The 16,559-nt window shown below is 36.5% G+C and overlaps 1 pseudogene; it reads right to left on the bottom strand.

Moving 5' to 3' along the window:
- Positions 1-262: 262 nt before the first annotated feature.
- On the bottom strand, positions 263-1,048 carry LOC113927784 (annotated as a pseudogene).
- Positions 1,049-16,559: the final 15,511 nt, after the last annotated feature.

The raw sequence follows: 16,559 nt of genomic DNA, 5'->3' as shown, positions 1-16,559 counted from the left end.
TATAAAATCTTTAATTAGCTTTCTTTGAGAGGCAAGATAATATTTCAGGTAAGCAGAACAAATTTCGCTTCATCTGAATCAATTAGTGAAGGAAAATATGGCTTTTTTTTTTATAAAGACACTAGTGATAAATTTATTGGCTAATGGAATGCATCATTCAGCTTCTTACTTGCAGTCTCAAGGTTAGATTATTGGAGTATTAGGAAGAATTACACATAACATGTTCTATTATTATTATTAATTTTTTTTGACAGAACTCAAATAAAATTTATTGGTTTTCTTTGACTGCCTCTGGTCCAGTTTTGGAAGGGCTCTCTGGGTTCTTCTGGCCCTGTTTCTGGGCTGCTGCTGCTTTAGCTTTTAAGGCCCTTTTTTGCTTCTTGAGCTTTTGTACCTCCTGGAAGACCCGAATGCACAGGGCCTTCTGGGCTGCCCAGCGTCAGTGGCCTTTCCGGTGGTACAGAGAAGGAGAGATGTACTCAATCCCCAGCTCCTTGCATATCTTCTCGAAGACACTGTAGTTGGTCTTCCGGAGGTTTTTGAGCATCTTTTTCCTCTGATCGATGCTCATCAGCAGATAGTGCTTGTGGGCTTTGTCCTTTCGATGTTTCTGCATGTGTTCTTCATAATTGCAGATCTTGACAGTCAAGGCAACAATTCAAGCCTCCAGGGAGCTGTTGTCCTCAGGGTTTGCCACAATCTTGTTCATCAGCTGCTCTTGCTTGATTTTTAGCTTCTCCATCTGGTTTGCCATTTCTAAAGACAAGAGTCTTCTCACGACATCGTCAAACTTCTCAATTCCAGGAATGTTCTGGTAGTCCTTGAGCAGCATGGAAGGGGGCGGGTCATCTTCTTGGCTGGGCTGGACTGGTTTCTGGGTGGCATATCCGCGAATGGCCGGGAGGATGACACCGCGAGGAGAGGGAAGGCCCCACTGGAGGGAGGGAGGCCTGGCACACGCTCCGCCCGGCAGCCCAAGGACTGGGGCCTGGGCCACTGCCTGGGTCCGAAGCGACCTCAGCGCCCTCCACGCCGTCCTCAGCATGGTGACGTGACCACGCGGGGCCAGCGCCATGGCCGCCGTTCCTTTAGCGGCACAAACCGGGTTACATGGGTGCCGCCATGCTGGCTCAGCTGTTCTAATTATTATTAACTAGAGTTTAATGGTCCCCTGATAAACGTATCAAATAATGTAGGTTTCTAAGCTGTATGCAATGAAAACATATTTGTTTCATGACTAACATCTACATACATTGATGTTATCCAGTCAGTGAAATACAGGTCAGCTGCACACAAAGCTCTTCTTTTGTATTCCTGTTTCCTCTTCTCCAGTTCTTTTATCCTGTTATTTTGTTCTCTTTTAGGTTTTTTTTTTTTTTTTTTTTTTTTTTTTTTTTTTTTTTACTCTCAGGAAAGAACATCTATGCAGGACTTAATCCAACAAAGCATAGCACCAGCCGGGCTGGCACAAAATCAAGGGGAGAGTTTGAAAACAGAGAACTGCCTGGATTAAATGTTTAATGCTTTACTCATTGACGACCTTGGATTGTACAGAGTGGTACTACCCTGCTGACCCTTATGCTTTGTCCACATCTGGATGATTTCCTTATAAGCTGAATTATGCATCTGTACTCATTTTGGCTTCACTTTAGAACCAAAAGATGAGTAACATATAACTTTTAAATTTACTTTTAGGGCGCCTGGGTGGCTCAGTTGGTTAAGCGACTGCCTTCGGCTCAGGTCATGATCCTGGAGTCCCGGGATCGAGTCCCGCATCGGGCTCCCTGCTCAGCAGAGAGTCTGCTTCTCCTTCTCACCCTCCTCCCTCTCATGCTCTCTGTCTCTCATTCTCTCTCTCAAATAAATAAATAAAATCTTTAAAAAAAAAAAAAAAAAAAAAAAAAAAAAAAATAAATTTACTTTTAGTCACATTTTATAAAATAATGAGTCTCATTTTTAAATGAATCAAATAACATTTCTATATCTGGAATGAGCCATGTGCCTCAGGAAGACATTGGCCAACATAGTAATAATAAATGTCAACTGAAGATTAATTTTTTCTAACAATTCTGAAGTCTCTTGAAACATTTTAGTGCTTTTGGCTTAGGAATTGCCTTTGGAACCTTAAGTGTATTTTTACAAATATTGTCAATGGTGATAAATCTTCATCCACTAACACTGAATTTGATTTGTGTGGATAGTCAAAAAGTCAGAGTTAATTCTTTTGTATAATGCAAGTGATAAATCTGCGTACGTAATGCCAAATTTTTATTTTCAGAAAGAGATATGGCTATAACATAAATCACTAGGTTTTTGTATATGATGGATAAGTTCAGTTGTAATCTGCTCCAGTAGAGGAATTTTAAAACAATATTTTATGTAGAAGTATTGTCATTCTAAGGATTATTGAACTATGAATATAAGAAGATATTTGCACATGACATATATGATAAAGGGTTAGTATCCAAAATATATAAAGAACTTTTAAAACTCAACACCCAAAAAATGAATAATCCAATTTAAAAATGGGCAGAAGACATGAATAGATATGATATTATTCCAAAGAAAATATACAAATGACCAATGGACACATGAAAAGACACTCAATATCACTGGTCATCAGAGAAATGCAAATCAAAACTACAACGAGATACCACCTCAAACCTGTCAGAATGGTTAAAATCAACAACACAAGACATAGCAGGTGTTGGTGAGGGTGTGGGAAAAAAGGAAACCTTTTGCACTGTTGATGGGAATGCAAACTGGTGCAGCCACTCTGGAAAACAGTATGGAGTTTCCTCAAAAAGTTAAAAATAAAACTACTCTATGACCCAGTAAGTGCACTACTGGATATTTACCCAAAGAATACAAAAATATAGGGGCACCTGGGTGGCTCAGTTGGTTAAGCATCTGACTCTTGGTTTCAGCTCAGGTCAGGATCTCATGGTCATGGGATCAAGCCCCACATCAGGCTCTATGCTCAGTGTGGAGTCTGCTTCAGATTCTTTCTCCATCCCACCCTGCCCCTCCCTGCTTGCATGGTCTCTCTCTCTCAACTAAATAAAAATCTTAAAAAAAAAAAAATACAAAAATACTAATTCAAAGGGAAACATGCACCCTGTAAAATATAAATAAATAAAATTTATTTATTTATTTATTTATTTATTTATTTATGATGTTTATAGCAGCATTATCTACAATAGCCAAATTATGGAAACAGCCTATGTCCATTGACTGATGGGTGGATAAAGAAGATGTATTATATATATATATATACAGTGGGATATTACTCAGCCATGAGAAGGAATGAAATCTTACCATTAGCGACAATGTGGTTGGAGCTAGAAGGTATTGTCCTAAGTGAAGTAAGTCAGAGAAAGACAAATACCATGATTTCACTCATACGTGGAATTTAGGAAACAAAACAAATGAGCAAAGGGAAAAGAAAAAAAGAGTGAGAGGGACAAGCCAAGAAACAGACTCTTAACTATGGAGAACAAACTGATAGTTGCCAGGAGGGAAGAGGGTGATGACATGGGTTAAATGGGTGATGGGGATTAAGGGAGTGCACTTGCAGTGAGCAGCAGGTGTTGTAGGGAACTGTTGAATCACTGTATTGTACACCTGAAGCTAATATTACACTGTATGTTAGCTAACTGGAATTTAAATAAAAACTTAAAAAAATAAAAAATAAAATTCTTATTTTAGTCAAATTTATAGAAACATGTTATCGTTTTTAAATAACATAAAGGAAAAAATTCCCCAAACTACTTCTTTAATAATAAAATTTATTTTAAAAAATAACATCTGTTATGCTATTTTTCATATCTGGTGTTTTTTATAACAAGCAAAGAAAATAGGTCCATTATCATTATCTCCATTTGAAGAGGAGACTTCTTTCATAGAAATAATCATCTTGTTCAAGATAATACAGCAGTAAGTATTGAAACTGGGCTAAGATCCTGAATGCTCTGTCTCTAAATGCTACGTTTTTATTTATTTTTATTATTTATTTATTTATTTATTTGACAGAGAGAGACACAGTGAGAGAGGGAACACAAGCAGGGTGAGTGGGAGAGGGAGAAGCAGGCTCCCCGCTGAGCTGGGAGCCCGATGTGGGACTCGATCCCAGGACCCTGGAATCAGGGCCTGAGCTGAAGGCAGACGCTTAATGACTGAGCCACCCAGGCACCCCGAAATGAAGAATGTTTAAAAGCACATGAGCCACTATGGAATCATGAAAGCTAGTAAAATATATTTATGATTGTTTTACTAACTTAATTCAACTTGAGCACCCTGTGCATGTGTTTGTTTATTACAAGACCAGCTCATAGAATATGCAGATGTGGAAATATCTGTAATTTAAGGGAAGAATAGAGACACAATAGAGGAAGAAAACAGAGTTGCTGCTGTTAGTATATCCCAAACTCTATTTCTAGGATTCACATCTGTGTGACTTAAGGCCAAAGGGCAGAAAAATGATGTATGTGATTGTGAATGAAGTTATACAATTCAACTAAATGGTGTCTCAGTTTGGGTTTCCCAAGAAGTACACTCTGAAGGGGAGAGTAGTACCTAGGAAGTTTATTGACAGAGTACACTTTAGATCACTGAACAGAAAGGAGCAGATTGGGCGCGTGGAGAAGTTCAGTTGCAAGGCAGCCTCAGCAAACCCTGTTGGGGGACTTTGAAGACACGATGCCCCTTCAGACCTGTCCCAGTTAGGATACAAAGGCTGGGTCTTTATGCCTCCACTTAGATCAGTCACTGGATATGGACTATCATGGCTTTAAATTTAGAGAAAAAATGCAGGTCCTGAGTCATAGTGTTTATTTTTTAAATTTTATTTTATTATATTATGTTAATAACCATAAAATTCTTAATCTCAGGAAACAAACTGAGGGTTGCTGGAGTGGTGAGGGTTGGGAGGGGTGGGGTGGCTGGGTGATAGACATTGGGGAGGGTATGTGCTATGGTGAGCGCTGTGAATTGTGTAAGACTATTGAATCACAGACCTGTACCTCTGAAACAAATAATACGTTATAAGTCATATTGTTTATTAATCATGTTATTTATTGTTATTAATAATTATGTCATTTATCATTATAGGAATCAAGTGTACAGGTTCAGCTTTACCCTGTAATGAGTATTGCTCATCCTACAGGTTCAAAACTACCACCTAATTGTGACCCTGGCTTCCTACCAAAGTAGAGCTAACTAGACCACAAGTTGTATTACCTCTAGATACCATTTGCTTTATTTGCATGCGATTTTTCTCACTACAATTTTTTTTAAAGATTTTATTTATCTATTTAAAGAGAGAGACACAGCGAGAGAGGGAACACAAGCAGGGGGAGTGGGAGAGGGAGAAGCAGGCTTCCTGTGGAAAAGGGAGCCCGATGCAGGGCTCGATCCCAGGACCCTGGGATCATGACCTGAGCTGAAGGCAGGCGCTCAACGACTGAGCCACCCAGGTGCCCCTCACTACAATGTCTTTACAAAAAATGGAGGTACCATTGCTACAGCAACAAGGAATGGTGTACATGAAGCTGAACCTTTACTAAAATTTTAATTCTCCCTGTCTGAACTCCCACTGACTCCTGGCTTATACTCATCTTGTGGCCAGATGACAAACATTGCGGAGTTCACACTTCTGTTTCTCTGTTTCCTCTGTTTCCTCCCACAGTCATGGTAACCTATACACTTTCTCCTAAGTTGACTAACAATGAATTTATTTCTTCTAACTAATCTTGATACTTTTTCCTTGTCCAATTCAACAATTCCCCTTTGTGTTGAACACTACCTGCTCAGCATAGTTCATGGTAGGCTATGCCATATTTACCTTATCTTCCACTACTGTTAACATTTAGTTATTTACCATTTTTTCCATTACAAGTGTTGTTTCTGGAACATTTTTTATGGGCTAAGTTTTTCTGAAGTGCAAGTTTTAAAAATAAGTATATAATGTTAACTTTCCTTTCAAAAAGGCTGTTCCCAGTCCATACCATCACTGAACCTCAATTAGGTCATTTATTTCCTTATACTTTTGCTAACTGATGTATTATTCATCTTTTAAATATTATAAGTCTGGGAAAAGTTAAAACTATAACTCATTAATTCACTCCACTGTCAGCAATGGATAGATCATCCAGATAAATAATCAATAAGGCAACATTGATATTAACTCTACTTATGACCAAATGGACCTAATAGACATATATAGAACATTCCATTCAACAGCAGTAGAATACACATTCTTCTCAAGTACACATGGAACATTCTCCGAGGTAAGTCATACAATAGTACACAAAATAACTCAGCAAATTTAAGAAATTGAAACCATCCCAAGTATCTGTTCTGACTAAAATGTTTTGAAACTAGAATTTATCAGGGGAAAGCTGGAAAATCTACAAATAGGTAGAAACTAAACAATACACTTCTGAACAACCAATGGGCCAAAGAAGAAATCAAAGGGAAATAAAAAAATATCTCCAAACAAATAAAAATGAAAACATAACATACCAAAACCTCTGGAAAGCTGCAAAAGCCATCATTAGAGGGATGTTTATAGCAATAAATGCATATATTAAGCAATTAGAAAGATCTCATCTAAAAAACCTAACTTTACACCTCAAGGAATTAGAAAAAGAAGAGCAAATTCAGTCCTATGTTAGGAGAAGAAAGCAATAATAAGGATTAGAGCAGAAATAAATGAAATAAACACCAGAAAAACAGTAGGAAATTATCAACAAAACTAAAAGCTGGTCTTCAAAAAGATAAACAAAATTGGCAAACCTTTAGCTAGGCTAATCACACACACAAAAAAAGAATACTCAAATGACATCATAAATGAAAGAGGATTACAACAGATAATAAAAATACATAGAATTGTAAGAGACTACTATGAACAATTATATGTCAAAAAATATATAATCTAGAAAAAAACATAAATTACTAGAAACATATGACCTACTAAGACTGAATATGAAAAAAATAAAAAATCCAAACAGACCAATAATAAGTAAAGAGATTTTAATAAAGAGTAAGTTGAATCAATAATCAAAAACCTCCCAATGTAAGGGCACCTGGGTGGCTAGGTCAGTTGACCATCTGCCTTTGGCTCAGGTCATGATCCCAGAGTCCTGGGATCAAGCCCCACATCAGCCTCTCTGCACTGTGGGGAGTCTGCTTCTCCCTCTCACTCTCCCTCTGTGCTTTCTCTCTCTCTCTCTCAAATGAGTAAATAAAATCTTAAAAAAAAAACCAAAACAACCTCCCAATGTAGAAAACTTCAGGACCAGGTGGCTTCACTGGCTAATTCTACCAAACATTTAAAGAATTAACACCATCCTTCTCAAACTCTTTTTAAAAATAGAAGAAGAAACACTTCCATATCATTCTACAAGGCTAGCATTACCTGTTACTAAAGCCAGATAAGGACCCTACAAAAAAAAGAAAACTATAGATCGGTATCCCTGACAAATAGATATAAAAATTCTCAATAAAATACTAGCAAACCAAATTCAAGAACACAATAAAAGGATTATACAGCATGATCAAGTGGGATTTATCTGGTATGCAAGGATCATTCAATATTCACAAATCAATGAATGTTATATATTACATTAGTAGAATGAAAGATAAAAATCATATGATCATCTCAATAAATGTAGAAAAAGCATTTTACAAAATACATTTCATGATAAAAATCCTCAACAGATTGGGTAATAGAAGGAATATACCTCAACATAATAAAGGTCATATACAACAAACCCACAGCTAACGTTATACTCAACAGGCAAAAATAAAGCTTTTCCCTCTGAGATTAGGAAGAACACAAGGATGCCCATGTCTACTTCTTTTATTCAATATAGTACTGGAAATTCTAGCTGGAGCAATCAGACAAGACAAAGAAATAAAAGGCATCCATATCAGAAAGAAGTAAAACTGTCATTTTTGCAGATGATATGATCTTATGTACAGAAAATTCCAAAGGCTCAACAACAACAAAAATTGTACTTACTCAAATTCTTTTGGGGACGCCTGGGTGGCTCAGTTGTTAAGTGTCTGCCTTTGGCTCAGGTCACGATCCCAGGGTCCTGGGATCAAGCCCCGCATCGGGCTCCCTGCTCAGCAGGAGGCCTGCTTCTCCCTCTCCCCCTCCCCCTGCTCGTGTTCCCTCTCTCTGTCAAATAAGTAAATAAATAAATCTTTAAAAAAATTATTTTGAAAATGATGCCTGCTTGATGTAAAACTACACAGTGCATCCTGAAGAACCTGAGGCCATGGCATAGAAACCTGCTGTCTTCTAGGAGTCTTCAACATCTTTACAGGAACATAGGCATTATCCCAACCGCTAATCCTGACAACATCACTGCAGTTGCCCTCACCTGTCTTACTTCTACTTTTGCTTTAGTTCTGAACCCTGAGGGCTCTGTGGAGATTTGACAATGACATAAACTTCCAGACTTTACACAATCTCCTGTGTTCTTTCTTCTGCTTCTGTGGAAGCCACATTGGACTGTGACGTTAGTGAGAAGTAAACTTTTATTGTGCTAAGCCACTAAGATCTGGGTGTTGTTTGTTACCACAACATACCTTAATTTATTGTAACTAGTAAACTGCCCAATTCCTCACCAGTGAAGCTAACTAGTCAAGAAGCCCTTCCAATAAATTTTGTAGTACCTCACTTTTAAATATAAATTTTTAACCAACATTGATCATATAATGAGGAAAATGTTCACATGAGAAACAGCCTTTGCAAAAAAAAGAAACAGAGGAACTCCTAGGGAACAGAGACAATGCAAAGAATAGTAGAAAACATTTGTTGTAAATTATAATTAATATCTGCAAATAAGAGAGAAAATCTTTTACCAAAAAAGCAAAAAGAAAGTGCTATAAAAAGAAACAAAGAACAAGAAAGAACTTTTGGCAATTAATAATACAGTAGAAACTAAGATAAAGAAATAGATATACAAATGTTCATGGCAGCTTTATTTGTAATAGCTCCAAACTGGAAAATACCCAAATATCCTTCAATGGATGAATGGTTAAAGAAATTGTCATACACCTATACCAACAAGAAGAAGGAATGCCCTATTAATACATACAACAGCTTGGATGAAATTATGTTGAATGAAGAGAAGCCAATTTTAAAAGGATGCATGTTGTGTAGTTCCATTTATGTAACCTTCATGAAATAACAGCACAATGGCCCCTGTGGAGTGCCCGATCTGCCAATAGCAAAGACTAACATTGAGCCCATGATGCAGCGCTATTATTTGGGGGGAACCGACCAGCCACCTGGTGGTAGTTCAAGTAAGTACATTGGATCATTTCTTTCCTTTCAGGAACAATGATTTTTTTTCTCACTGGATATGGATTTTGTCTTCACTGCCCATAATGACTCTGCCGTAGTGATTATCCCTGGACTTATAGAGTGTGTTATTTATGATCATGGTACTCTTCTTAGCATTACTTCTGACAGGGAACTCTTTTAAAAAAGCAAATGAAGGGGCACCTGGGTGGCTCAGTTGGTTAAGCAACTGCCTTCGGCTCAGGTCATGATCCTGGAGTCCCTGGATGGAGTCCTGCATCGGGCTCCCTGCTCGGCAGGGAGTCTGCTTCTCTGACCCTCCCCCCTCTCATGTGTTCTCTCTCTCTCATTCTCTCTGTCTCAAATAAATAAATAAAATCTTAAAAAATAAATAAATAAAAGCAAATGAAGTGCAGCGATTGTCTCATGGAAGCATGATGTTGTTAATACTGTTATTTGGAATTCACTGTCTACCATGTTCCCCATCATCCTGAAGTTGGCGTGACAGAATGGACTCTGGAAATTCAGTCATGGTGTCAGCTGGGTGAAGTCACTTTGTGGAGCTGGCAATGCCTGAGATACAGGACGTGCTAACCAGCGATTCATTTATAAAGCAGTTTCCCCCACAGTAGATATGCAATTTCAGGAATCAAAGGGTATAAACAGGTGCTTTTTAAATTGTTACACCTAACGATATACTAGCAAAGTTTTGGCTTTCCATCTCCATGGTATTGAGCTCTGCTGGTCTTAGAGATCTTGGTTTATAGGGTAGGGAATGCTTCTACCAGGGGCACAACAATGGTTTCATTAAATAGGAAGCTGAGATTGCCTTTTGGCCACATTGTCAGGTAAAAACAAAAGCTTACTGTACTGGATGTGACAATTGATCTTGATTATCAATAGTAAATTGGTTTGCGGGGCGCCTGGGTGGCCCTCTCTCACTGCCCCCTGCTTGTATTCCCTCTCTCACTGTCTCTCTCTCTGTCAAATAAATAAATAAATCTTTTTAAAAATAGTAAATTGGTTGCTACTACACAATGAGGGCAAGGAGGAATACCTGGGGTCCAGGAGATTCTCTTGGTAATCTCTTAGTGCTCTCATGTTCTGTAGTAGAAATAATAGAAAACTATAGCAACCAGAACAGGTACGGCCTTTATGGCATAAAGAGTTCAAGAATAAGATTTAGGTCACCTTACCAGACTGAAAAAAAAAAAAAAAACGAACTGGTTTGGGCACTTGCTGGGGAAAAGTGGAAAAGGGAATGTATGGTAAAAGAAGGGGATTATAAATACCACCTATGGCCATATGGCCCTTTACAGAAATACGCAGAGTGGTAGTTAAATATATTTCCTGTCTTGTTCCTACATTTGGACATTTGTATATATACTGACATTTTTCTCTTTCTCCTCTCCCATTCCGATGCCACCTAAGAGTATTAATGTGTAAATCATGCTTATTTCCATATCTCAGTTTTAGGTTATATGATTGCAAAAGAGGATTGTATTTCGGAGGATAAAGAAACATTTAAAGATGGAAAAGTGGAACTTTGGATTTCTTCTTCTGGGATTGGTTGTATGACGAAGAGTTAAATCATATAATAGGGAAGTAATATCTTCATTTGGAAGTTAAATGTTGAAAATGAGGGTCTTTGGAGGCTGAGCTGACAGAGGTGTATCCACAGTGTGTTGTTAACTCCGTGCTACTATCATTCATCTTTAAGGATGAACTACATTTTCCAGAATCCCCTTTCCTACATAGTTTTTGGTTAGAATATGCTGGTGAGAGAAACTTCCAAATGTGTGGGTAGAGAAGAGATTCACAGTGGTTTCCTGGCAAACTGTTGAGAACTACCCTCTTCGTTACTGAATTCTGAGATGATTGGTGGATGCTTCTCAGAAATTTTTGAGACTTTCAATATGTTTTTGAGAACTACTTGCCTTATGCTTAAGCTGAGATCTTTAACATGAGTTCCTCTGATTTTTGGTGATGGCTCCCATGACCTCTGCTCCTTCAGCTCTTCCAACAGCCATGAAAATTCCCCGTTCTGTATTAAATTTGTCATATACAGAATACATAAGATGACTTTTTTTCTTGACAGTACCCTGACTGATACAAGATTCTAATAGCTTTCAGAGAGAAAAAAACAGATTGCATACAAAGAATAAGAAATCAGTATGGCATTGAACATTTATTTTTATTATTTTTTATTTCTTATTTTTTACTTTTTTTTGGCATTGAACATTTCAACAGCAACATTGTAAGCTAGAAGAAAATGGAACAAAGACTTCATAATTCTGAAGGAAATTAATTTCCAGGCCAGAATTCTATATCCAACTACACTGTTAATCAATAGTGAGGGCAAAATAAAGACATTTTCAGACATTCAAAGTTTCCAAATTTTTCCTTTTGTCTCCTTTTCTCAGGATGTTACGGAGGGATATCCAACATTACAATTAGGAAATGAGGGTGAAAACCCAAGAAACAGATATGAGATCTGGAAAAGAAGGACGCCAACCCAGGAGAGAGGTGAAGAGAATTTAGAAGATAATAGCAGAGTGAATTCCAAGTATTGCAGTTGTGTGATAGACCTGCAGAGAGGATAGGTTAGATTGGGCAGGAAGATAGAAAGCTATAGGAGAGATGTGGCCAAGGGATAAATAAGTGAAATCAATAGATTGCCTGATGATTTTGGCCACATGGAGAAGAGTTTATTGATGTTCAGTAAGTTAGGTGTATTAAATGCATTTTTGACTTATGGTATTTTCACCTTACAATGGGGTTATTGGGACATAATCCCATAATAAGTTGAGGAAGGTATGTACACTGTACTATAAAGGTCACTGGTAAACAGTATTTATATAGTAATAACAATATAAATATTAAACTTCAATTTAATCAAGAATTATGATACAACTGTACTGGGAAAAGGATTCATGTATGTGGGTGAGGTGGGCAAGTGTTTTATAAGAGTACTAAATTCTTATGCTAAATCAGAAGAAGTCAGTATATAATATTTAAAATAATAAGAAATGAGGGGCGCCTGGGTGGCTCAGTTGGTTAAGCGGCTGCCTTCAGCTCAGTTCAGGATCCCAGGGTCCTGGGATCGAGCCCCACGTTGGGCTCCCTGCTCAGCGGGGACCCGGCTTCTCCCTCTCCCTCTGCCTGCCTCTCTGCCTACTTGTGCTCTCTTTCCATGTCTCTGTCAAACAAATAAATAAAATCTTAAAAAAAAAGAAACGAGTAGAAACTAAAGAATATTATTTAGAAATATAGAGTAAATAGCAAAAGAAATACCTAAAAGAATTGAAAGAATTGCCTCTAGGAAGCAGATATGAAGTTGGGAGAAGAGTAAGGTGAGGAACTGCTTTTTACCCCTATAAAGCCTAGAATATTATTTGACTTTAAAAAATAGATATATTTATTACTCTAATAAAAATAATGATTAAACAGAGAAAAGTATAAGAGAAATTAGCTCTTTAATAGAAAAATATGGGCAAGGATATTAACAGGCAATTCACAAAACACAAAGGACCAGTTGACATGAAGAGAAGCCTACTCTCACTAAAAAATCAGTGAAATGAAAATATACATAATAATAACATATTTTCTGATAAAGTCCCAATAGTTTATTTTTGCTTTTGTTTCTCTTGCCTTGAGGACATACCTAGAAAAATGTTGTAATGGCTGATGTAGGAGCAAATACTGCCTGTGCTCTCTTCTAGGATTTTTATGATTTTGGGTCACACAGTTAGGTCCTTAATCCATTTTGAGTTTATTTTGTGTATGGTGTAAGAAAGAAAGTGACCCAGTTTCTTTCTTTTGCATGTAGCTGTCCAGTTTTCCCAACACCATTTGTTGAAGAGACTGTCTGTTCCCCTTTGCATATTCTTGCCTCTTTTGTTGAAGATTAATTTACCATATACTTTTGGGTTTATTTCTGGGCTTTCTATTCTGTTCCATTGATCTATATGTCTGTTTTTGTGCCAGTACCATACCGTTTTCATTACTACAGCCCTAAGTCTGGGATTGTGATATGTCCAGCTCTGTTTTTCTTTTCCAAGATTGCTTCGGCTATTTGGGGTCTTCTGTGGGTCCATACAAATTTTAAGATTATTTGTCTTAGTTCTGTGAAAAATGCTATTGGTATTTTGATAGGGACTGCATTAAATCTGTAGATTGCTTTGTCCAGTGTAGATGTTTTAAGAATATTGTTTTTTCCAATCCATGAGCATGGAATATCTTTCCATTTGTTTGTGTCGTCTTCAATTTCTTTTGTCAACATTTTATCGTTTTCAGAGCACAGGTCTTTCACCTCCTTGGCTAATTTTATTCCTAGGTATTTTATTATTTGGTACAATTGTAAATGGAATTGTTTTCTTAATTTCTCTTTCTGCTGTTTCATTATTAGTGTATAGAGATACAACAGATTTTTGTACATTGACTTTGTATCCTATCACATTATTGAATTTGTAGCAGTTCTAATAGTTTTTGGGTGGAGTCTTTGGGGTTTTCTATATATAGTATCATGTCATCTGCAAATAGTGAAAACTTTACTTCTTTCTTACCAATTTGGATGATTTTGTTCCTTTTTCTTATCTGATTGCTGTGGCTAGGACTTCCAGTTCTATGTTATATAAAAGGGGTGAGAATGGACATCTTTGACTTGTTCTTGATCTTAGGGGAAAGCTCTCAGTTTTTCACTATTAAGTATGATGTTAGTTGTGGGTTTTTCATATTTGGCCTTTATTATGTTGAAGTATGTTCCCTCTAAACCTACTTTGTTGAGGGTTTTTATCATGAATGGATATTGTACTTTGTCAAATGTTTTTTCTGTGTCTTGATCATAAGGTTCTTGATCTTGATCATAAGGTTATTCTTTCTCCTACTGATGTGATGTATCACATTTATTGATTTGTGAATATTGAACCACCCTTGCACCTTAGGAATAAATCCCACTTGATCATGGGACTCCCACTTGAATTCAATTTGCTAATATTTTGTTCAGGATTTTTGTATCTAATGTTCATCAGAGATATTGGCCTATAGTTCTCTTTTTTTGTAGTGTCTTTATCTGGTCTTGATATCAGGGTAATGCTGGCCTCATAGAATGAAATTTCAAGTTTTCTGTTTTTTGGAATAGTTTGAGAAGAATAGGTACACCAAAATAAAAAGCTTCTGTACCTGAATGGGAGAAGATACTTGCAAGTAACATATTCAGTAAAGAGCTAGTATCCAAAATATATTAAAAATCTTACAAAACTCAACATCACAAAACAAAAGAATCTGATTTAAAGATGGGCAGAAGACATGAACAAACGTTTCTCCAAAGAAGACATCCAGATGGTCAACAAACACATGAAAAGATATTCAACATCACTCATCATCAGGGAAATGCAAATGAAAACCACAATGAGATATTATGTCACACCTGTCAGAATGGCTAAAATAAAAAATATAAGAAACAAGAAGTGTTGATGAGGATGTGGAGAAAAAGGAACCCTAGTGCACTGTTGGTTGGAATGCAAACCAGTGCAGCCACTATGGAAAGCAGTATGGTGGTTCCTCAAAAAAATTAAAAATAGAATTACCATATGATTCAGTAATTGCACTACTGGGTATTTACACAAAGAATATGAAAACACTAATTCAAAAGGATATATGCACCCCTATGTTTATTGCAGCATTATTTACAATAGTCAAATTATGGAGGAGGCCCAAGTGCCCATTGATAGATGAATGGATAAAGATGCGGTATGTGTATATATTATATATATGTATATATATATATAAACATACAGAATGGAATATTATTCAGTCATAAAAAAGAATGAAATCTTGCCATTTGCAATGATATGGGTTAATGTTAAGTGAGATAAGCCAGTCAGAAAAAGACAAATACCATGTGATTTCACTCATATGTGGAATATAAGAAACAAAACAATGAACAAAAGAAAAAAGAGACAAATCAAAAAACAGACTCTTAACTATAGGGATCCAACAGATGGTTTCCAGAAGGTGGGTGGGAGGATTGGTGAAATAGGTGAAGGTGATTAAGAGTACATTTATCATTTTTTAAAAGTTTTTATTTTAATTCCTTTTAGTTAACATACAGTGTTATATTAGTTTCAAATATATAATACAGTAATTTAACAATTCCATATATCACCCGGTGCTCATCACAAGTGCAACAGTACACTTAATGTGATGAGCACTGAGTAATATACAGAATTATTGAATTACTATGTTGTACACCTGAAACTAATTTAACACTGTATGTTAACTATACTGGAATTAAAATATATATATATATATTTTCTTATTAGATTATAAAATAACCTTACTTCTCTGAATATTGTTTTCCTTTTTTAGTAAATTGAATATGTAATACCACTTGCCTTGATTAATTTATTTCAAGGATGCAATGAGGTAATGCACAGGAACTTTATGCTCTTAATATGACTACAAAGGAATGAAAGTTAAGAAAGCTGCCTCCATGTTGCAACACTCAGATAATGCTAAAAAAGATAGTGTCAGTTTTCCCATTTGACATTCTTTTATTTAAATAAGTAGATTATTCAAATTGTAAAAATATTCCCCCTATAATTCAGAAGTAGAAGTTGAAGGGAATTTTCATGTTTCCTGATTTGCTGTCCATTAATCTGCCTAATTACACTGGTGGAAAGGGGACTGGGAAGAATGAATATGTAATATACACATTAGACTCTTATTAGATGTTTGAAAAGGGTGCTGGGTTATGCTTAGGGTCATCATACATTCTGGTTCGTCTGAAACAGTCTCAGTTTATTCCGGTTTCTGGAAGTAATTATCAATAGCCCCTACTTTTGTTCTCAAAGTGTTTCTATTTAGATGACAAATTATATGGTTACCCTAGTCATAGTCCCCTCGAGTGCAGGTATTAATTTATACTAAAAAATACAAGTAAAATGCTTTTGATACCATGGGGCAGAGGGTAAGTTTGTTGCATTTGTACAAGTATTGTAAGAGATTGAATTATATTCCTGATGACACAAAAGACTTTTACATGTGTGGCTAATGCAGTTAGAATGAATTTTCTTTTTCTCTCAAAAGATAACTTGCATCTGCTCTAACAATTGTACAAATTCTTCATTGTGAGCCTACTGCAGCCTATTGATGTGGAATAAACAGTTTTAGCCTGAAAATTATTAAAGTCAAATGTTGTAAAGAAACTTTGACCATAAGAGAATGTCAGTGTAGCTCCTGT

Source organism: Zalophus californianus, chromosome 7 (assembly GCF_009762305.2).
Source record: "Zalophus californianus isolate mZalCal1 chromosome 7, mZalCal1.pri.v2, whole genome shotgun sequence".
In the NCBI taxonomy this organism is placed as follows: Eukaryota; Metazoa; Chordata; class Mammalia; order Carnivora; family Otariidae; genus Zalophus; species Zalophus californianus.
The sequence above is the reverse complement of the archived record's forward strand: the minus strand, read 5'-3'. Positions and strand labels throughout refer to the sequence as shown.